Genomic DNA, 19,592 nt, shown 5'->3' with positions numbered 1-19,592 from the left:
TACACCCTGAAACGAGGTCAGCTCAGTTGTTTCTAGACAGTGCTCACAGACACTACGAAAGAATTTTGAAAAACTCTGAACCTTTTTGGGCATGTTAAAGCTGCTACCTAACAAAAAATAGGAATTGAGGGACATTTCAAAAATTAACATTTATCTGTTTTGCAGGGCTTGTGTGTGCACACACTCATCCTCTTTCCAGCACCTGTGTTCCAGGCATTAAGCCGAAGTCCACAGGTGTGTCCGGAAACACCTTAACCTTCTGAGCATCGTGACAGACCCTAGATTTTCATTGTGAATTGAATAGTCTAAAGTCTGTTTCCCCTGACAAAGTCCTGCCTAATGTATATGTTATTTAAACATGTCAATTAAAATATGAATTCTAGATTCAACTTGTACATAACATCTGCCACATAAGCAGTTGACAATGCTCATTCCTGCCTCCCCCTGTCCCCACACCCCAAGGAAATGCTCGGGCTCATTTTTTTAATTTAAATGATAGCATGCTTGTACTCTGTGACTGTCTTCTCATTTCTGGGTTCTTGTTCTAAACTTGATCGATGCTAGATGGAAAGCAGGGATGAGGTGTGGCATGAGATGAGCTAGAGGCCTCAGGTTTGCAGGACAAGCAGGCAAGCCCAACCCCTAACTCGTACCAAAATACTAGAAAAGGCATCAAGAGCCATGGATCCTGCAAAGTGGGAAGGAAACCCATCATTAGGGAAAGAAGCCAGTTAAAAAGACTCATTGACATGTATGAAATTGTTGTGTATATACTATTATTCAAACTCTGTAACATTTCAGAAAAGACAGACTAAGGAGAGAGTAATGGGTTCAGTGGTTGCCACGGGTTGTGGGGAGGGTGAAACTTGAATAGGCAGAAGGGCAGGGAAAATTCTGAGAGAATGATACTCTTGAATGTGAGACTGCAATGACTATGCATGCTTTCACCTTGGCCCAGGTCCACAGAATGTGCCAGCAGCTGGGAGGCCCAGAGTAAACTGACTTCTGGTGTCACTGATATGTTGATGCAGATTTGTCTGGTGTTACAAAGGTGCCACTCTGGTACAGGATGTTAATAGTGAGGGAGACTATATTGTGGGATGCACAAGGACTCTTTGTCATTTTTGCTCAGTTTTATTGGGAACATAAAACTGCTCTAATGAAGTCTACAAATGGCAGGGGTGGGATTTGACCAGCCTCAGTTTAAGCAGATATAGCAATACTTCATGAGTATTAGAAAGCCAGATTAAGTTGCTCTGGTTTGAGGAAATCTATGGCAATGTTTGTCTATGTGTGCATACTGTTGTCTTACTAGTGCCAAAGGAGGCAATGCTTTTTGTCCTGGTGGTGAAACTCCAGCAATCATGAGAAGGGTCCAGTCAGGTAGATATGCTCAAGACACATCATGTACACAATGGAAAGTCTCAAAGAACAAATAAAAGATTTTTTGTGGGGTTTTGTTTGTTTTTCGAGACAGGATTTGCAGGGAGATAGTTCTGTGGCACTGACCATGCCCATTGGGGATGGAGCCATGGGCGGAAGTGACCTGTGGAAGGAGGTCGGAGGGGCCAGGAAAGGCGCTCTCTTTCTGGAGTGACTCGGACAGGAGAGGATCGGGTTGAATTTCCTGGTGTTCATCTGTCTAGGTTGTAAGTTATTTGTCCCTGAATAAACATCTATTCGGCCTATTTGTTTATCCTGATCCTTATTTACGGCGATATCTGGTGTAACAGCCCTGGCTGTCCTGCAACTCGCTTTGTGGACCAGGATGGCCTCGAACTCACTGAGATCTGTCTGTCTCTTCCTCCCAAGTGCTGGAATAAAAGGCATGGGCCACCACAGCCAGGAATAAAAGTTATTTTTAAAGAATAAAAAGAAAAAGGATCAGACCTATAAAAACAATGCAAAACCTTCACAGTTAGGAATGGGACTAGATGGAAGGATGCAACATGTTTCTTCCTTTCCAACTCCAGGAAAGAAAGGGGCCCAGCAGTGACAGTTAGCTAACAGGGCAGGGACAATGGAAGCCAATCCAACCATCTAGGTCTGCACATTTGACAGAAGGCGGCAGCTGCTCCCTGCTGGACTGTGGGGAGTTGAGGCAATGGTCTGTGTGTAGGACTAGGGTCGGTGCAAGGTTGGGAGTCACCTGAGGAGCCAGTGCACCGCTGCCTCTGTAAATCCTTACTGCAGTCAGCCCACAGGCTTCTGGGGCCCCGACCAACTGGGGATCCTGCCTCTTCCTGTACTCAAGGGGACCACATGAAGCCTCCCTGCTGAGAAGCCAGGATGGCTAAGGCCACCAACAGAAAAGAACTGAAAAACAGCAAAGCTCACTGAGAGGCTCTGTGCAGGAGGGTGGGAGGAAGGGCTGTGGCCCCTGGGCTAGGGGACAAAATGCTCTGACCATCCTTGCTCTTAGAGAGGCTGGAGGAATTATTCTGTATGCTCAGGCCTGATTTTAAGCCCTTCTTGTATGAATAGCTGTATCAGATATGTAGGGTTAAAAAAGATGGAATCTGAAGACTTACCCAAGTCAGTTTTCAACTTTACAAATGTCATGGCTTGCACCAGGATAATTTAGAGATATGGAAGCTGGCTCCTGCCCCCAGTCACAGAAAGGGTTTGGGGGTACCTTGCCGGGGGGGGGGGGTGGAGGTATTGATAATTACCCAGGAAGCAGCTGTGACCAGGGACTGAGAAAACAAGACTCCTCCTGGCTTTGTTTAGCCTAAATCCAGATGAATGGATTGTGCTGGGTTAGGCAGAAGATGGATGAATAGAGGTGAGCGCATGAAGCTGACACATCCTCAGAACATGTATATTACCCAGATGTTTTAGCAATAGACATTTTTTTCTCCCCGCTTTGGAGGCTGGGATTGTAAAATTAAGGGGGAAAGCTGCCGGGGAGAGCTCTTTCTTGCCATTTCTGACTTTTGGGTTTGCTAGCAATCTTTAATTTCCTTGGCCTTCACTGTCACTTGGTGTACGATGATCTACAGGTCTATGTCCTTTTTCTTCTAATAAGGACTTCAGTCACATTCCAGTATGATATTGTCTTAACTACTTATATTTTTGAAGGCCCCATTTGCAAATAATGTTACAGTCTGACATTCTAGTATGTGAATTAGGGGGACACTGTCCAACCCGGTACTGAAGTGAAGAGTCAGGACATAGTTGAAGTGACCCCTCACAAAGGGTCTTTGAGAGTTTGGAGGCGACAAGGATTTTTGTGGTGTCCCAAATGGCTCTCTGGATTTTTATGGTTCGTACTTATAACTAATTTCAACACACACAATTGAAGGTCATTTTTTGTTTGTTCTTGGTGTTGGGGATCAAACCCAGGGCCTTGCATGTGGCCAGCAAGTTCTTCGCCATTGAGCTGTATCTTCATCAAATTCAGCTTCCCAAGTGCTGAGATTATGGCCACACAACTCCACATCTGGCTCCTAAGTGAGGACTTCCCTTAGTCTTCACTGATAAATAGATCTTTGGAGTGTCTTCCTGTGAGAGTTTCAAGTAGCACAAGCCGGCCTTGAACTCACTGTGTCACCATGATCACCAAAGTGATCCTAAACTCAAGTCCTGCTGACTCTCCCTCCCCAGTATTGGGATTACAGCTCTGAGCTATCACATCCAGATTCTTTGAAATACTTTTAGCAGAATTATTATACAATGATTGCTTCAGAACCCTTTGGTCAATGTTAAGTAATATTTGTCAGAAGAGAATCCAAAACCAACCTTGCTGAAGCTGTTTTGCTTTATGTCATAGGAGAAGGTGATGAAGGGAAGCACATAGTACCGACAATTAAGGTCACTAACCTAGGCTCTAACTTGTTTCTTAAGAAAAGAAACATAACCCTTTTCTTGGAATACAAAAGCTACCATATTCCAAGGTACCAATGCTTCCTGACTTACAGACTTAGTTGCTGGAACCCGGGGTGGGAAAAGTTCCTGGTAGAAATCATTGAAAAAGTAAGCCACTGTAGGTCCTAGGTGGGGACAAGTGTGAATTAAATAGATTGCCCCATACATAGTGACAGGCATCAATTGATGACACTTCTTAGAAATTCTAGCTTCTAAGAAATGCTATAACAAAGTGCTACACAGTGAGTCACTGTAACAGTAGAAATTTACCTGGACAAGAGCTGCTCAATAATGAGCCCCCATCACCATATTGTCATGGAGAGGGGAGGGACTGGAAAGGATGCACCCATCCCTGGGGATTTATACAGGCAGTTAACAGCTGTGGGAAGTGGAGCTCCCAAAGGCCCACCCATCCCTGAGGATCTATGGGGGTGGAGACCTTTCTTCAGAGGTGTAGCCACTGATAAGTTGGCCATGCTTTGTTATTAGCCCTTTGTCCATGTTACTGTACGCAACCTCAAGGGGACTCGATACTATGAGCTGTGAGAGCGGAGGGGAGGAGACTAACGAGGAAGAAGGGCAGCAGCAGGAGGGACCGGGAGAGGGGAAAGGAGGGTGAATATGACCCAATACTGATGGACCAACCTGCCTCCATCTTGAGTTTGAAAGCCATCTTCTAGTAAAAATGAACCAGATTCATTCCTGTTTATGATTAAATCTGTTTCTCAAGGATCGGGCTACCTGTAACCTTCATTACAAATGGTTCTGCACTGCCTGCTCCAGGAAATGGCAACCGTGCGTTTGCTTTAAAAGGTTGTTTTGACCAACTTGTTCTGCTTAGGTTTTGCTCCTGTCACCCCACCTATTTGTCTGCCAGTTTCCCCATTTGGAAACCCCCTTCTTCTGAGCTATGAAACCCTTATTTTTCCCATGTCTAATGTTGATCTCTTGAACCCCTCTTTAGGGGAAAATAGCCTATGTACACAAAGTTTTTAAAGACTTGCTTTAATTAATTAGGCCATGATTTGAGTTGGTGGTCTTCCTCCTTGAATCTGTGTTATTAACAATACTAAAGTGAAAATACAATGAAATCCAGTATCGTGTGTAATTAATACATACTTACAAAAACTTTTTAATAAACAATGAATACTCGTCTCAAAGTACTAGAGGCTCTAAGTCTAAGAAGAAGGTGCTGTCAGGGCCACATACCCTTAGAAGTTTCTAGCAAGGCTCTGTCCCTGGCCTCTTCCATCTAAGAACACTGTCATGCTTCTGAAAGGATGGAAAATACAGCCTATCAGGCCCTTGGGTACATGATCCTGGCCTAGTAAGATAACAGGAAATGATCTGACTAACCGCTTATCTGACTATGTAAACTGCTTGTGAAACCCCTGCCCCAGTGACCTATCCTAACTGCCATTTGTCACCCCACCCAGGAGCCCACACAAATACAGACCTCTGATGCTATAGAAAACTGATCGGTCTATAAAGCACTGGATTGGATGATTTAAAATGATTGGTCTAGAAACTATAGAATGGTTTAAATTGATTGGCCCGCACCACGTGGGCTCTTGATGCTATGGGATGATTGGTTTGCGATGGGTGGGCTTTGTTGTAAACCCTATAAAAGCTGTCTCAATTCTGCACTCAGGATCCTCAGTCATCTACCCCTGCACGACATATGACTGTGGACCCCAGCGTGCTTGGAATAAAAGTCCTCTTGCTGTTTGCTTCAAGACCGCTTCTCCTGAGTGATTTGGGGTGTCCCCTTTCCTGAGTCAGAGTGTGAAGGTCCTCTCTTTGAGGGTCTTTCATTTGGTGCATGGGACGGGAATCTGTGACCACCCCTCACACCTGAGAACTGACTTGGAGGTAAGGGGATACCCCCTGGTGTGGTGTGTGTGTGTGTGTGTGTGTGTCTGTGTGTGTGTGTGTCTGTGTGTGTGTGTGTGTGTGTGTGAGAGAGAGAGAGAGAGAGAGAGAGCCGGCGTCTCTGGTCTGAGCATCTGTTTTCTGGAACGTGCACTTTCAGTTTGCAGCGTCCTCTTGGGCCATTAGGACCAAAGGACCGTGATTGGCAGACATGCTAGGAGGCTGCCACCCTTGGGGACGGCCTGGGAGATGAGGAGGCCCAGGGAAGCCTGGTGGCTTCCTTCTGTCGGTTGGAGGACCAAGTTCTGTTTTGAAGCGGAAACTTCCGGAGCTCCGCAGGATTGCCTATGTCTGGATCTGTTAGTTTCTGTTTCATGTATTTTCGTTCTATGTGTCTTTGTCTATAGTCTTATCATGGGACAGACGATGACAACTTCCCTTAGTTTGACTCTTGACCACTAGACAACAGGACTCCACTGGACAAGGACGAGTGTGCATATTGTAAAGAGAAAGGACACCGGGCAAAGGACTGCCCCAAGAAGAGAAACGAGGGGTTGAAGGTCCTAGCCCTGGGGGAAGATGAAGATTAGGGGAGACGGGGTTCAGACCCCCTCCCCGAGCCCAGGGTAGCTTTGAAAGTAGAGGGGCAACTAGTCAAATTTTTGGTGGATACTGGAGTGGAACATTCTATGCTGATACAGCCATTAGGGAAATTAAAAGACAAAAAGTCTTGGGTAATGGGTGCCACAGGGCAATGGCAGTATTCATGGACTACCGGAAGAGCAGTGGACATTGGCGTGGGCCGGGTATCCCACTCATTCCTGGTTATTCCAGAACACCCTTACCCTCTGTTAGGAAGAGACACTCTGTCAAAAGTAGGAGCCCAGATTCATTTTGACTCTGAATAGTCATCAGTAACTGATAAACAGGAAATCAATTGCAACTCCTCACTGTTAGACTAGAAGATGAGTACAGACTCCACGAGGAGACTGGGCTTGACATAGACTGTTGGCATGGGGCTGGAACCTCCAATACGGATTGTGGTTGGCCCATACTCCCTTAGCTTGGGTGGAGTATCCGGAATGGGTCTGGTGAAACAAGTGCCTCTGCAGGTTATTCGATTGAAAGCTAGTGCTACACCATTATCAGTCAAACAGTACCCCATGAGTAGAGAGGCTTGGGAAGGAATTTGAGCCCATATACAAAGACTGATCTAGCAAGGCATCCTGGTTCCTGTTCAATCTCCCTTGAACACTCCCTTGTTATCAGTTAGGAAACCTGGGACCAATGATTATTGGCTAGTGCAGGACTTAGGAGAGGTTAATAAAAGGGTGCAGGACATACATCCAACTGCCCTTATAACCTCCTAAGTGCCCTCCCACCTGAGCAGAGCTGGTGCACCGTATTAGACCTAAAAGACGCCTTTTCTGCCCAAGGTTATATCCCACCACCTTTTGCCTTTGAATGGAGGGACCCCAACACGGGCAGAACCCGGCAGCTCACCTGGACATGACTGCCCCAAGGGTTTAAAAACTCCCTGACCATCTTTGATGAGGCCCTTCATAAAGATCTGGCCAGCTTCAGGATCCAACACCCCCAGGTGACTCTCCTCCTCTAGCCCATCAGGACTGCTTGGAAGGAACAAAAGCACTGCGCTAGAATGGTCTCACCTAGGCTATCGAACCTCAGCCCAAAAGCCCAGATTTGCAGAAGAGAGGTAAAGTTCCTGGGGTACAGTCTACAGGAGGGGCAATGGTGGCTGATGGAGGCTCAGAAGAGAACTGTAGTCCAGATACCGGCCCCAACCACGGCCAGGCAAGTAAGAGAATTTCTGGGGACAGCTGGGTTTTGCAGCCTATGGATCCTGGGGTTCATGACCTTAATAGTTCCACTCTACCTGCTGACTAAAGAAAAAAAAATCTCATGGGCCCCAGAGCATCAGGAGGCATTGATGCCATCAAAAAGGCCCTGCTGAGCGCACCTGCTCTAGGCCTCCCTGATGTAACTAAACATTTTACCCTTTATGTAGATGAATGTAAGGGGGTAGCCTGGGGAGTTTTAACCCAATCCCTAGGGCCATGGAACAAACTCCTTGCCTATTTGTCAAAGAAGCTTGATCCTGTAGCCAGTGGATAGCCTGGCTATCACGGCCATGACTGTATTGGTCAAAGATGCTGACAAGTTGACTTTGGGGCAGAAAGTAACTATAATAGCCCCCCCCCCATGCATTGGAGACCATTGTCCAGCAACCCCCAGACCAATGAATGATCAACTCCCGCATAACTCACCACCAAAGTCTGCTTCTCACCAAGACTACTGTGTTCCCTCCACAAGCTACCCTCAACCCCGCCACTCTTCTGCCTGAGGAGACTGATGAACCAGTGACTCATGACTGCCATCAACTGTTGGTTGAAGAGACTGGGGTTCACAAAGATCTATGGACATTCCGCTGGCCGGGGAGATGTTGACCTGGTTCACTGATGGGAGCAGTTACGTGGTAGACGGTAAAAGAATGCCTAGGGTGGCAGTGGTGGACGGAACCCACACAGTCTTGGCCAGCAGACTGCCAGAAGGAACCTCAGCACAGAAAGCTGAGGTCATGGTCCTTACGCAAGCCTTGCAGCTGGCCGAAGGGAAGTCCATGGACAGCAGGTATGCTTTTGTGCATGGGGCTATCTATAAACAAAGGGGGCTGCTTACTTCAGCACGAAAGGAATTCAAAACAAAGAAGAAATTCTAAGCTTACTGGAAGCCTTACGTTTGCCAAAAAATGGCCAAGGCCATTATACATTGCCTTGGACACCAGAAGGCCAAAGATTTCATCTTGAGAGGGAATCAGATGGCCAACCAGGTAGCCAAGCAGGCAGCCCAGGATGTCAACCTGCTGCCTGTAGTAGAGAAGTCCAAAACCCCAGAACTCAGATGACAGTATACCCTAGAAGACTGGCAGGTGATAAAAAAATTAGATGGGTTCTCTGAGACCCCAGAGGAGACTTGTTATACCTCAGATGGGAAGGAGATTTTGCCTTACACAGAAGGGCTATAATATGTCCAGTAGATGTATCGTCTAACCCGCCTAGGAGCTAAACATCTGCAGAAACTAGTTAGAACATCCCCTTACATGTTCCGAAACTACTGGGGGTGGCTGACTCTGTGCCTTGTCAGCTGGTTAATGCTAATCCTTTAAGAATGCCTCCTGGGAAGAGACTGAGGGGAAGCCACCCAGGAGCTCACTGGAAAATGGACTTCAAGGAGGTAAAGCCAGCCAAGTATGGTAACGAGTACTTACTAGTTTTTATAGACACCTTTTCAGGATGGGTAGAGGCTTACCCTACCAAGAAGGGGACCTCAACCGTGGTGGCTAAGAAAATACTGGAGGAAATTTTCCCAAGATTTGGAATACCTAAGGTAATAGGATCAGACAATGGTCCAGCTTTTGTTGCCCAGGTAAGTCAGGGACTGGCCAAGATGTTAGGGATTGATTGGAAATTACATTGTGCATACAGACCCCAAAGCTCAGGGAAGGTAGAGAGGATGAATAGAACCATTAAAGAGACCCTCACTAAATTGAAGGTCCTTGCTTTGAGGGTCTTTCACTTCATGAGAGAGACACCTCACACTAGTGCTCCCCTAACTAATCACAGTGCTGTGTGGTGACTCTATAATATGGTTACATTCTGAGACCTTGGGGCTTTGAGCTTTGAAGTATAGGTTTGATGGGTACGCAACCTAAATAATAGAAATACTCCAAATATTTGGAGCTTCTGATGACTCACATGCCTGAGATCTTAACATTTGCGAGGTAGAGGCAGGAGGGTCATGAATCTAAGGTTATCTTCAGCTAGATAGAGAGAGTTCAAGGCCAGCCCGAGCTATTCGAGACCCTGTCTCAAAAAGCAAAACTACATTTATAAATGGCAAGAGGAAGGAATACTAAGGCCATCATAAATTAAGAGCATATTCCAAGGTGGAAAGGGGAACAAGTACTTGTAAGGGTAAGCCGAGGATGACTATAGAAGCGACTTCTTAACCTATTCTATTATCCTTGGCTACAAGGATCGGAATCAAGAGTAGCTGCCCACAGTTAGGAAGTCCTGGGCACAGTCCCTGCAGAAGTAGTCTGACTTCTGTCTTGTTCCTTGACCTCCTCCTTCTTTCTCTTTGTCTTCTCTCTTCCTCTACCTCCTCCTGCTGCCATTTTATGCAAGTGACTCTACAGATCCTGCTTGGAGCAATCTTCCTTCCATGGCAGCACCTGAGCGTGTGAAAACTTGCAGACAATCGCTGGTTAAACAACCAGACTCATTTGTGTCAGAAACTGACCTTTCTCCTGTCCTGGTTCCTTTAAATCAAACGTTCCCCAAACTGTAGGTTTACTACCAGCTTCATTAACTTAAGAAAATTCCAAGATGGCAGTACAGTGCATGGCGGAGTTGGTGCCCTTGCCAGGAACTTGGTTCCTCTGTCACAGGCCAAGGCGCCCCAGCTTAGCCCTGGAGACATCTAGAGAAGACCCCTTGCTACTAACAGGCAAGTTGAGGTAGGGCAGATAATCTCCTGAGACTCCCAGACCCGACCCACTCAGAGGAGCCTGGGTAGAGATTCAGACCACTTAGTTTGTCTTTTTACATCACAACTCCAAGCGTGTTTACCTCCCCCATCCCAGCCAGCCTGGCCTTTGTGTTCCAGCCATGATTGGGTGCTTTTGTGTAGCACTGCAGGAAGTAGCGGTTGCCAGGCACCCTCCTCCTGGCTTTTGTTCTGACCAGCCCTGGGAGGATGGGAGGGAATTATGCTGCTTGAAAGGGGGAGAGAATGGAGAGAGTGCTCAGGTCATTTGGAAGAGCTTTGCAGTGGGAGGGAGGAGTGGGGGCACTTGTGAATCTCACACCCCAAGATTCTCCGAAGACTGCATTTTGCTCCGCCATCTAGAGGTGCCCAAGTCACCTCTGTCAGGCAGGGTCTGCAGAACAAACTGCAGGCAGCAGCACCCACAGGTGCCCGCATGAACCAAGCTCCACAGGTACTCACTCTCCTCTCCATTCATTGTGTTACTGTTAATCTGTCCTTGGATTTTCACTCCTGAAAGAGTGACTGCTTGGCCCAGCTCATCCATTGTGTCCTCTCCTCTTTTTCTTTTGCTTCTTTAACACCTACCCGAAACTAAGTCACTCTCTTCTGTAGTTAAGCTGCATTCCAGGAATGAGGACTGGTTGGTAAGTATCCGATGAGAACTGACTATTCCTACGCAGCAAGTGCACAGGATGGATAACCTACGTTCAGATCACTCTTCAAATGGCATCAGTTAATGCCCACAACAGGAACCCCAGAGTGGGAGTTACCATCTACCTAGTTTCATTTCTGTTGCTGTGATAAAATTCACTGATGAAAAGCAACCTGGGAGAAGAAATGGAAATTATTTCAGTTTTAAATTACAGGTTATAGTCCATCATTGTGGAGAAGCCATGACAGAAGCTTCAAACACCCAGTAGAAGTATGGCCACAGTTAATAGACAATAGTAGATCAATGTAGAAATAGAGAAGCCAGAGATAGTCTGCCCAGCTTTGGGCTATCTGATTCTTGACCACAGTGATAGGAACTTAAGCTGTGGAAAGCACAGTCTCTTAACAATGGTGCTGGGAAAACTGATAGTTATAAAGAAGGCTGAAACTTGATCCTACCTAACAGCCTGAAAAATTAACACATGATTAATATGTGACTTATAATATGTGACTAGGGGGAACACAGGGAAACTCTTCAGGGTAGAAGCATAGGGAGCAGCTCTCTGAACTTTTTCCCTTAGCAGAGAAACAATAGCAAGAGGAGACAGTGACCGAGACCCTTACCAGCCTAAGCGGACAGCCTGCAGAACAGGAGACCATCTTTGCTAGCTATCCATCTGACAGGCGATTGATATCCAAAATCTACAAATATTTTTTAAAGTACACATACAAAAAGAAATAAACAATCCCAATAATAAATGGGCAAATTATGTAGACAGGCACATCTCAAAGGAAGTGCAAATTTGTCCAATAAATTAAAGAAAAGTGTTCAGTATCTTCAGTCATCACAATGATGGAGTTCAAAAGTTAGGAACACTGGTTGCTTTCCCAGGGATCCAGGAGTTGATACCCAGCACCCACATGGTAGCTCACAACCATCTGTAACTTCACTTCCAGTCACCTACTCACCCGCCTGGGGGGGGGTATACAGACATAAATACAGTTAAAATATACTTTAAACCTTAAAAATAAAAACTTCATTGAAATTCTGTTTCAGAAGGGCAATCATCATCAAAAAAAAAAGCAACCAATGATGAGCAGACAGGGAGGCCCTTAAACACTGTAGGTCAGAATGTAAATTCATCTAGCCACCATAAAAGCCACAGTAGAGGTTTCTCAATTAAAAACTCAACTACCATAATATGTAATATTTCATTCCTGTTTATATTCTTGAAGGAATCTAGTTAGCAAATCATAGAAATTTCTGCACACTTGGGTTTCTTGATGCATTATTTGAAATAACAACTTATGGAACCAGCCTACAGTCCCATCAGTGGATAAGTGTGTGTGTGTGTGTGTGTGTGTGTGTGTGTGTATGTATGTGTGTGTGTGCATGTGTGTATATGTGTGTGTATATATATGTGTGTGTGTATGTATATATATGTGTGTGTATATATATGTGTGTGTATATGTGTGTGTATATATATGTGTGTGTGTGTATGTGTGTGTGTGTGTATGTATATATTGAAGTTTTATTCTGCCACTTCCACATGCTACCTACACTCAATAAACAGTAGTTTCATTATGTTCCTCCTTCATCTATATTCTGAGAAATTTCCTCTTTTGGTACCAGAAGAACAGCAACAGTGTGATACCCTGGGAATGTGATGAAGAACATGTTTCAAACATGACAAACTTTCACTGCTGAAGAGTCAAAGAAAAAAAAAAGCAAGAAAGACGAGGACTGACATTTCGCCACTGGTTTTAGAGACAGACGTGGGATCATTGTCATCCTGGAAAGTATGGTGGCTCATCTTTGTCAATGTGTCAATGTTCTAGAACCAACATTGGAACACGCCTCTGCAAGCATCTATGTAGTGACTCTGAAAACATTTAATGGAGGAGAGAAACGCCTGACCCTGAATGCAATGACTCTATCCCATGACTAGGATCCTTACTGAATAAAAAGGAGAAAAGCTGAGAGCCAACATTCCTCTGTCTGCCCCTACTTCCTGCTGTGGATGCTGCGGACCAGCTACTACAAATCCCTTCCTTACTGTCTTAGGGTTTTTATTGCTGTGCAGAGACACAATGACCACGGTGACTCTCATAAAGGAATCCTTTCTACAGTTTCAGAGGTTCAGCCCCTTATCATCAGGATGGAGAGCATGGCAGCATGCAGGCTGGTGTGGAGCTGGATCTGACAGTGCTACATCTTGACTCAGAGGCAGAAGACACAACCTTGACCTTCAATAACTAATAGGGGATGGAGTTCCATGCACACTTGAAAGTGGCCACAGATAGGAGTGCAGGCTGGTTGGACATAAAAGGAAGGAGAATGGTAGCTGGGAAGTGAAGGGTTAATAGAAGGAATGCAGCCTGCTTCTTTTAAGAGAGGGGTATTGAGGAAGATGACCCTGATCTGGCCTCCTTGAAAATATGTTCACGATGTTCAGTCATAGAGGTCAGCTGCCAGGTGTCAAAGTGGTCACTGATGACAATGAATAATCATAAAACAATGCATGCCGGCCGGGCAGTGGTAGTGCCAGCCTATAATCCCAGCACTTCGGAGGCAGAGGCAGGTGAATCTCTGTGAGTTCAAGGCCAGCCTGGTCTACAAAGCTACACTGAGAAACCCTATCTCAAAAAACCAAAAACAACAAACAAACAAAGCAATGCATGCTATTACTCTAACATAAAGACAAAACAAATTTGGGAGCATGTATAGATGAATGGACAAATTGTTGTTTTTATTCAACTAATTCACAGAATAGATTCACTTTTGTTTGTCAGTTTTTGCTTTGTTTGCAGTAATCCTCTAGGGACAACCAACTAGATAGTCTACAGGTCAGCTCAACTCTGACAGCATCTTCCTGTCGTTGGGTGTGGCCCCTACAGCTGTCGGGCTCAGTTCCAACAGATTTTCCTTTCAGGTGCTATTTCCAAGTCCGGGCTCTGACCCGAACTCTTGACCCTCTGTCAACTGGTTCCCACGGCTCCCTCTGGGGTTCAATGCTTTGCTAGAATAGCTCAGATAACCCAGAGAAACAATTTCCTTAGTAGTTTGGTTTTAAAAGTTAGGGAAATGGCCTGGTGGAGGAAATGAGAAGAACACAGTATACGAGAAGGTGCTTCCATGTCCACAGGGAGTAAACCACACTTCCAGCATCAACACGTGCTTGGCCAAACCTTTCTTTTGAAGTTTTATAGAGGCTTCATGTCATAGTACAAGCAAATAAGCCACTTCCCAGGTTATTAAGTCAATAACTACTGGCCCTGTCCCCTCTCCTCTTAGAGGGAAGCTCAAAGCTGTCCTCAGTAATGGCATGGTTACCTCATCAGGGTTTTACAAAGCTTACCTCACTAGCTGAAATTCAGATGTGGTTGATAGGAGCTTCTGATGGTGTCTTAGGTAGGTTTTTATTGTTGTGATAAAGACCATGGTCAAAAGCGATTCAGGAAGGAAGTTCTTTATTTGGCTCTTGTACGTTACAGTTCATCATCAGGGAAAGCCAGGGCAGGAATCAAAACAGTAGCCTGAAGGTAGGAACTGAAGCAGAGACCACGAAGGAAGCTGCTTACTGGCTGCCCCCTATGTCTCCCTCATCCTGCATTTCTAATAACCGAGGACCATCTGCCCAGGGTGACACCCTCCGCAGTGAGCTGGGTCCTCCACACACCAGACATTAACCAATGCTCTGCTAACTTGACTATATACAGTCTAGTGGAAGCATTCTCTCAGTTGAGGTTCCCTCATCCCAGGTGACCCTAGGTTGTGTCAGGTTGACAAAAAACTAACCAGCACAGTAGGATAAACACAGATACTGCTTATCACTCAGGAGTCAGGGATAAAGATCAAAGTATGAGTTTCTTATTATATAAGAATACCCTAATAACTCAGGGGTTTTACCCTTCATCCCTTTGAAAGGTACATTGGGGCCATATCCCAAGAAAGCCAAAAATGAGTAGAGAAGATGGTATTAGGTCAAGATTGTGAATTTTCCTAAAATTTGAAGTTATGGTGGGCTGGAGAATGGCATGGTTCATGTCCAAGTGTTTTCTCTTGTTTAATTAAAAAAAAAAAAAAAAAAAAAAAAAAAAAAAAAAAAAAGACCTCACATAGCATTCTTTAAAGGCCGGGAAGGTGGCTCAGGGGGTAATGAGTTTGCCTTGAAGGTATGAGTTCAATCCCCTGACTTGGCAAGATTGTTCCTGGTAACCTACATTGGGGTGGGGGTGGGGAAAGCCAAGGACTGTGGCAAGTATTTGTAATTCAAAAAATGGGAAGGCAGGTCCCTAGGGTTTGCTAGCCTAGTCGATGTAGTGAGCTTCCAGCCAATGAAAGCCTGTCTCAACAAACAAGAGGGAGCTATTCAAATGGCTTAGTGAGTAAAGGTGCTTTGAGGCAAAAACCCGGTGACCTGAGTTCAATCCCAGGACCCACGTAATGGAAAGAGAGAAGCTGACTCTCCCAAGTTGTTCTCCGAATGCCACACATACTGTGTCACATGCATACAGTGAATACATGAAGTATACTGCAAATAAAAAGTAATAGCAAAATGGATGACATCTGGGGAACAGCAGGGTTCTGCCCATCACATACATGCACCTATAGTTACACACACATTTACACACGAAAAGTGTTTTCAGGAAACAATTGTTAATCTGAGAAGAATATGCTCCCTTCCTGACAAGCGAGCAGGAAACACTCCTTCAAAGTGAAGTGTGACAAGCTTGTGCTCCTTCTGGAAGAAATCCCAACTCCACACTCAGTGGTCTATGGCCATTGATTGTCAGTGCTGCCTCTGAGTGACAGCTATGATTCATGTGTGGTCTGCTCCGACAGTCCAGCCCTCTGCTCCCGAGGCAGGAGGGTAGGCAGGTGTGCCGGTGAGAGCGGCCGAGTGCAGTGCTTCCCAGGGTTCATTGTTTTTGGTTAATTGTCTTTGGTTCCTTCAGAAACTTGGATTTCTCCAGAATTAGCCCTTCTGTTTATTCCTCCTGATTCCTCTCATTTCTTCTCTAATTTGGGAAGACTATTCATGGTTACCTGGCAACAAGCTAGCTGGGATTGTTGGCTCATGCATCCTAGGAGAGTCTGAATTTTCCCATGAAATCAAGAGCTCCACTGGAGCTTGTATACCAATTTGACTTCTCATGGTAGCAGGTCCCCTTGAATTAGCCAGATGGGATTTCTCAGGAAATAATGGGCACCTGAACTCAGATGCCCTAGTAGCCAAAGGCAAATGTCCATTCTCATATTCAAGAACACTGTCACACCTCCTGTGTATGAACAGGAGCTCAGGGTCACCCCACTGGAGTCCCACTATGTCCAGCTCCTCCCACATCTAACACATCTTCCACAGGATGTGAGCCACTAGACTCCCAAACATTGTCTGACCACAGCCTCCACTGTGTGTGTGTGTGTGTGTGTGTGTGTGTGTGTGTGTGTGTGTGTGTGTGTTAGGGGCTCTGGTGTTTGCCTGACCTCTTTGGCTATAGTCTGGTGATCTTTACTTGTCCTTTCTTCTTTCTCCATGAACGGCCAGATGAACTAATGCAAGAGGCTGGCATGTTCTCCAAAAACAACTTGGAGGTGTGTGCCACAAACATAGGTTTTCCTGAGACAGGCTTGCTGTCCAGAGGGTGTGGTGTGCAAAGGAGTGAAATACCCTGAATGTGGGCAGGAAACAGAGGCTAGGCTTTGCTGATTAAAAGCTTAGAGGTTTATCCTAATATGACAATGTCCATAAGGCAAATACAACAGGTAGGTCACTGGGTTCCTATAGAAACAAAATCTCTGTGGGGACTCTTCTTAGGCTAAACACACTACTGGCCAGGTGGTAAGTATAGGGTTAGGAAATGTGGGTGAGAAGGTAACCGCTAACCTGTGGGTTAATTAAAAAATGATCTAGTAAACACTTGCTTCCTCTGATCCTTCTATGCTTACAAAGAACAGAGCCCACCCTTCCTGAAGCCTTCTTACTAAGTCACCGAGGCTGTTCCCCTCACTTATTACCCCTCCGTCTTCTTTCTGTAGTTGAAAAGTCAGTGAAAATCCACAGCCCTCTCGTTGTCTGTGGTGGGAACAGGAGTAAACTCAAGGGTTCTTGACCGTATGTTGAACCAATAGGGCAATGAAGATGCTAACTATTCCACTGAGAAGGAACCCTACCTACACAAGTGAGCAGTTACATGAGGGGTTCGTCAGGCTAGAAGAACATCTCAGGCCAGCCTGGTCTATAGGCTCCAAAGCTATACAGAGAAACCCTGTCTTGAAGAACAAAAACGAACGAAAGAAAGAAAGAAAAAAAAGAGAGAGAAAGAGGGCATGTGGGGGCTGAAGGAGGTGAGTGTTGTCTCGTGGCTCAGGCAGTAGCATATTATCCATAAGAGGACCTAGCAAAGGAAGGTCCCTAAGGAGCCCTCAGGAATGTCAGAGAAATGGGTCAGCTTGGAGCTGCTATAGCCCATCCGTGGCTAGAGTCCCAGGGCAGCTGGGGAGAAATTCAAGGAAACTCACCAGGCTCCCTTTTCCATGGCTTTAAACCAGAGAAGGTCTGGCTAGATAAAGAAGTCTTCAAGTTTGAAGATTTTTACTCTCCATGGAGGTAGCTATTTTAATAATTGAGATAAATCTGACTAGAAATAACTCAGCCCATATGGAAGGAGGTCTTTTTTTTTTTTTTTTTTTTTTCCATCCATAGATAAGATTATTGAGGTTTGCCTCAGGATCTATCCAACTGACAGAAGAGAAATATCTCACAGACAGGTTGGAAAGGGCAATGAAGAGGGAGAATACAGACATGGCACTCTGCTAGAGGCATCGCTTCCACTCTGGGCTGTGTTCTGTTTACTCACATCCAACTTGGAATGAGAAAAGATGAAGTAAGAATCGAGTCAGCATCTAGGATGCTGACCTGCTAATAGCATGTATTTAGTCAATGTTAATTAATCAAAAACAAATTGCTTGGAGCCAGGAGCACAGAGCTTACCTGTAGTCAGGGCATTGGAAGGTGGAGGCAGGAAAATATGAGAAGTTCAAAATCAGCCTCAGTTACATAGTGAGTTCAAGGCTGGCCCAGGTTACAAGAAGTCTTGTTTTAAAAAGGAGGAGGAGGATAAGGAGAAGGAAGAAACGGAAGAAGAAGGAGGGAAGGGAGGAGGAGGAAACAGAGGAGGAGGAAAAGGAGGAAGAGGAGGAGGAAGAGGAGGAGGAAGGAATGGAGGAGGAAGAGGAAGAGGAGGAGGACCATTTCCTTGCTACTGTGTCTACTTTGTTACTGAAATGAACACAAGGGATGCAAATGTGAATGAGAGAACCCACACTGTTAGAATCTTGGCCTGGTAGAGAGTGAGACACAGAAATCAGTCACAGCCCAGAGGGGAGGTGTATGCACAGAATCACACTGAAGCATCTTCACATCTCATTGTTCACTGGTATTCCCTTAAATTAAAATGGACATTTAGTATGCTTAGTTTGGAGGTCCCCAGGGGACAGACAGGGAGATCATAATAGGTTAGGGGTGGAGTGGGGCCCAGGGCTTAAGGTTTGACTGGAGAGAAGCAACCTTCTCTAACTGCAGGCAGCACCACCCTATGAGGTGGGATCCCAGACTGAATAACAAGGATAAAGGGAGGAAGCAAAGGCAAACATTCATCTGTCTCTGTCCGCTTCCTGACTGGGGACGGAGTGTGACCAGGCGCACCCCATTCTCATGCTCATGCCTTTCCTGCCACGGTGGATTATACCCCATAAATCCAGGAGCCCAAGCTGACCCTTTTGTGAGATGCTTCTGCTGGCTATTTTGATACAACAGTGAGGAAAAGATGACCCCGCCTTTTGGTCCTGTAAGGAGGCTATGCTTGTTTGGGATTCTAGGACTCAGTGTGGCTCATTCATGCTGACAGGGGCATCAGGCATCTGCAAGGGCAGAATTCAGGAAAATGGCAGAGACCTGGGATGGGCAGACCTGGTTCCTACTCTCATTCTTCAAACAATGCCCCACCCCTGGAAGGGTGGAGAGAAGTCGGACGTTTAATGCATGTGCAGTCTATCCACATGTGAAGAAGGGGAAATGCATGGCTCCTTGAGACCGTCTCCCCTCTCAATCATTGAGCCACCTCATGAGATGATAGAGGCGATGTCTTTTTAGGATGCAACCCCCTGCCTCAAGCTCCATCACCTCCGCCACCTCATGAGATGATAGAGGCGATGTCTTTTTAGGATGCAACCCCCTGCCTCAAGCTCCATCACCTCCTCAGGTGGTGAGTCACTGCCCTGCATCCTCTGTATAGATTCCACTCCTTCACCCATACTGTCAGCTTTCCTCTGGAGAGCTATTTTCCGAGCACAAAAGCTGAGTGTGAGATCTGTGGCACAAAGAAAGGTTTATTCTGAGTGCCTTGCGCATGTTTTAAATTCTGTAATAAAAATATCCCGACGCCCAGGCCCATGGAGTCTGTATTTGGTTTCTTAGATATGAATGGAGAAAGGACAATTTCCATTTGTTTCATTTTGCCTACAGAATCAGGAATAAAATGCAAATATCCCAATAATTTATTCTGCTTCTCTTGTTAAAATAACATTTGCAATTTAAATGACAGGCACTGTAGTGGATTGCTTTGCA

The sequence above is a fragment of the Phodopus roborovskii genome, unplaced genomic scaffold (genome assembly GCF_943737965.1).
Source record: "Phodopus roborovskii unplaced genomic scaffold, PHOROB, whole genome shotgun sequence".
In the NCBI taxonomy this organism is placed as follows: domain Eukaryota; kingdom Metazoa; phylum Chordata; class Mammalia; order Rodentia; family Cricetidae; genus Phodopus; species Phodopus roborovskii.
Note: the sequence above shows the minus strand (reverse complement) of the source record.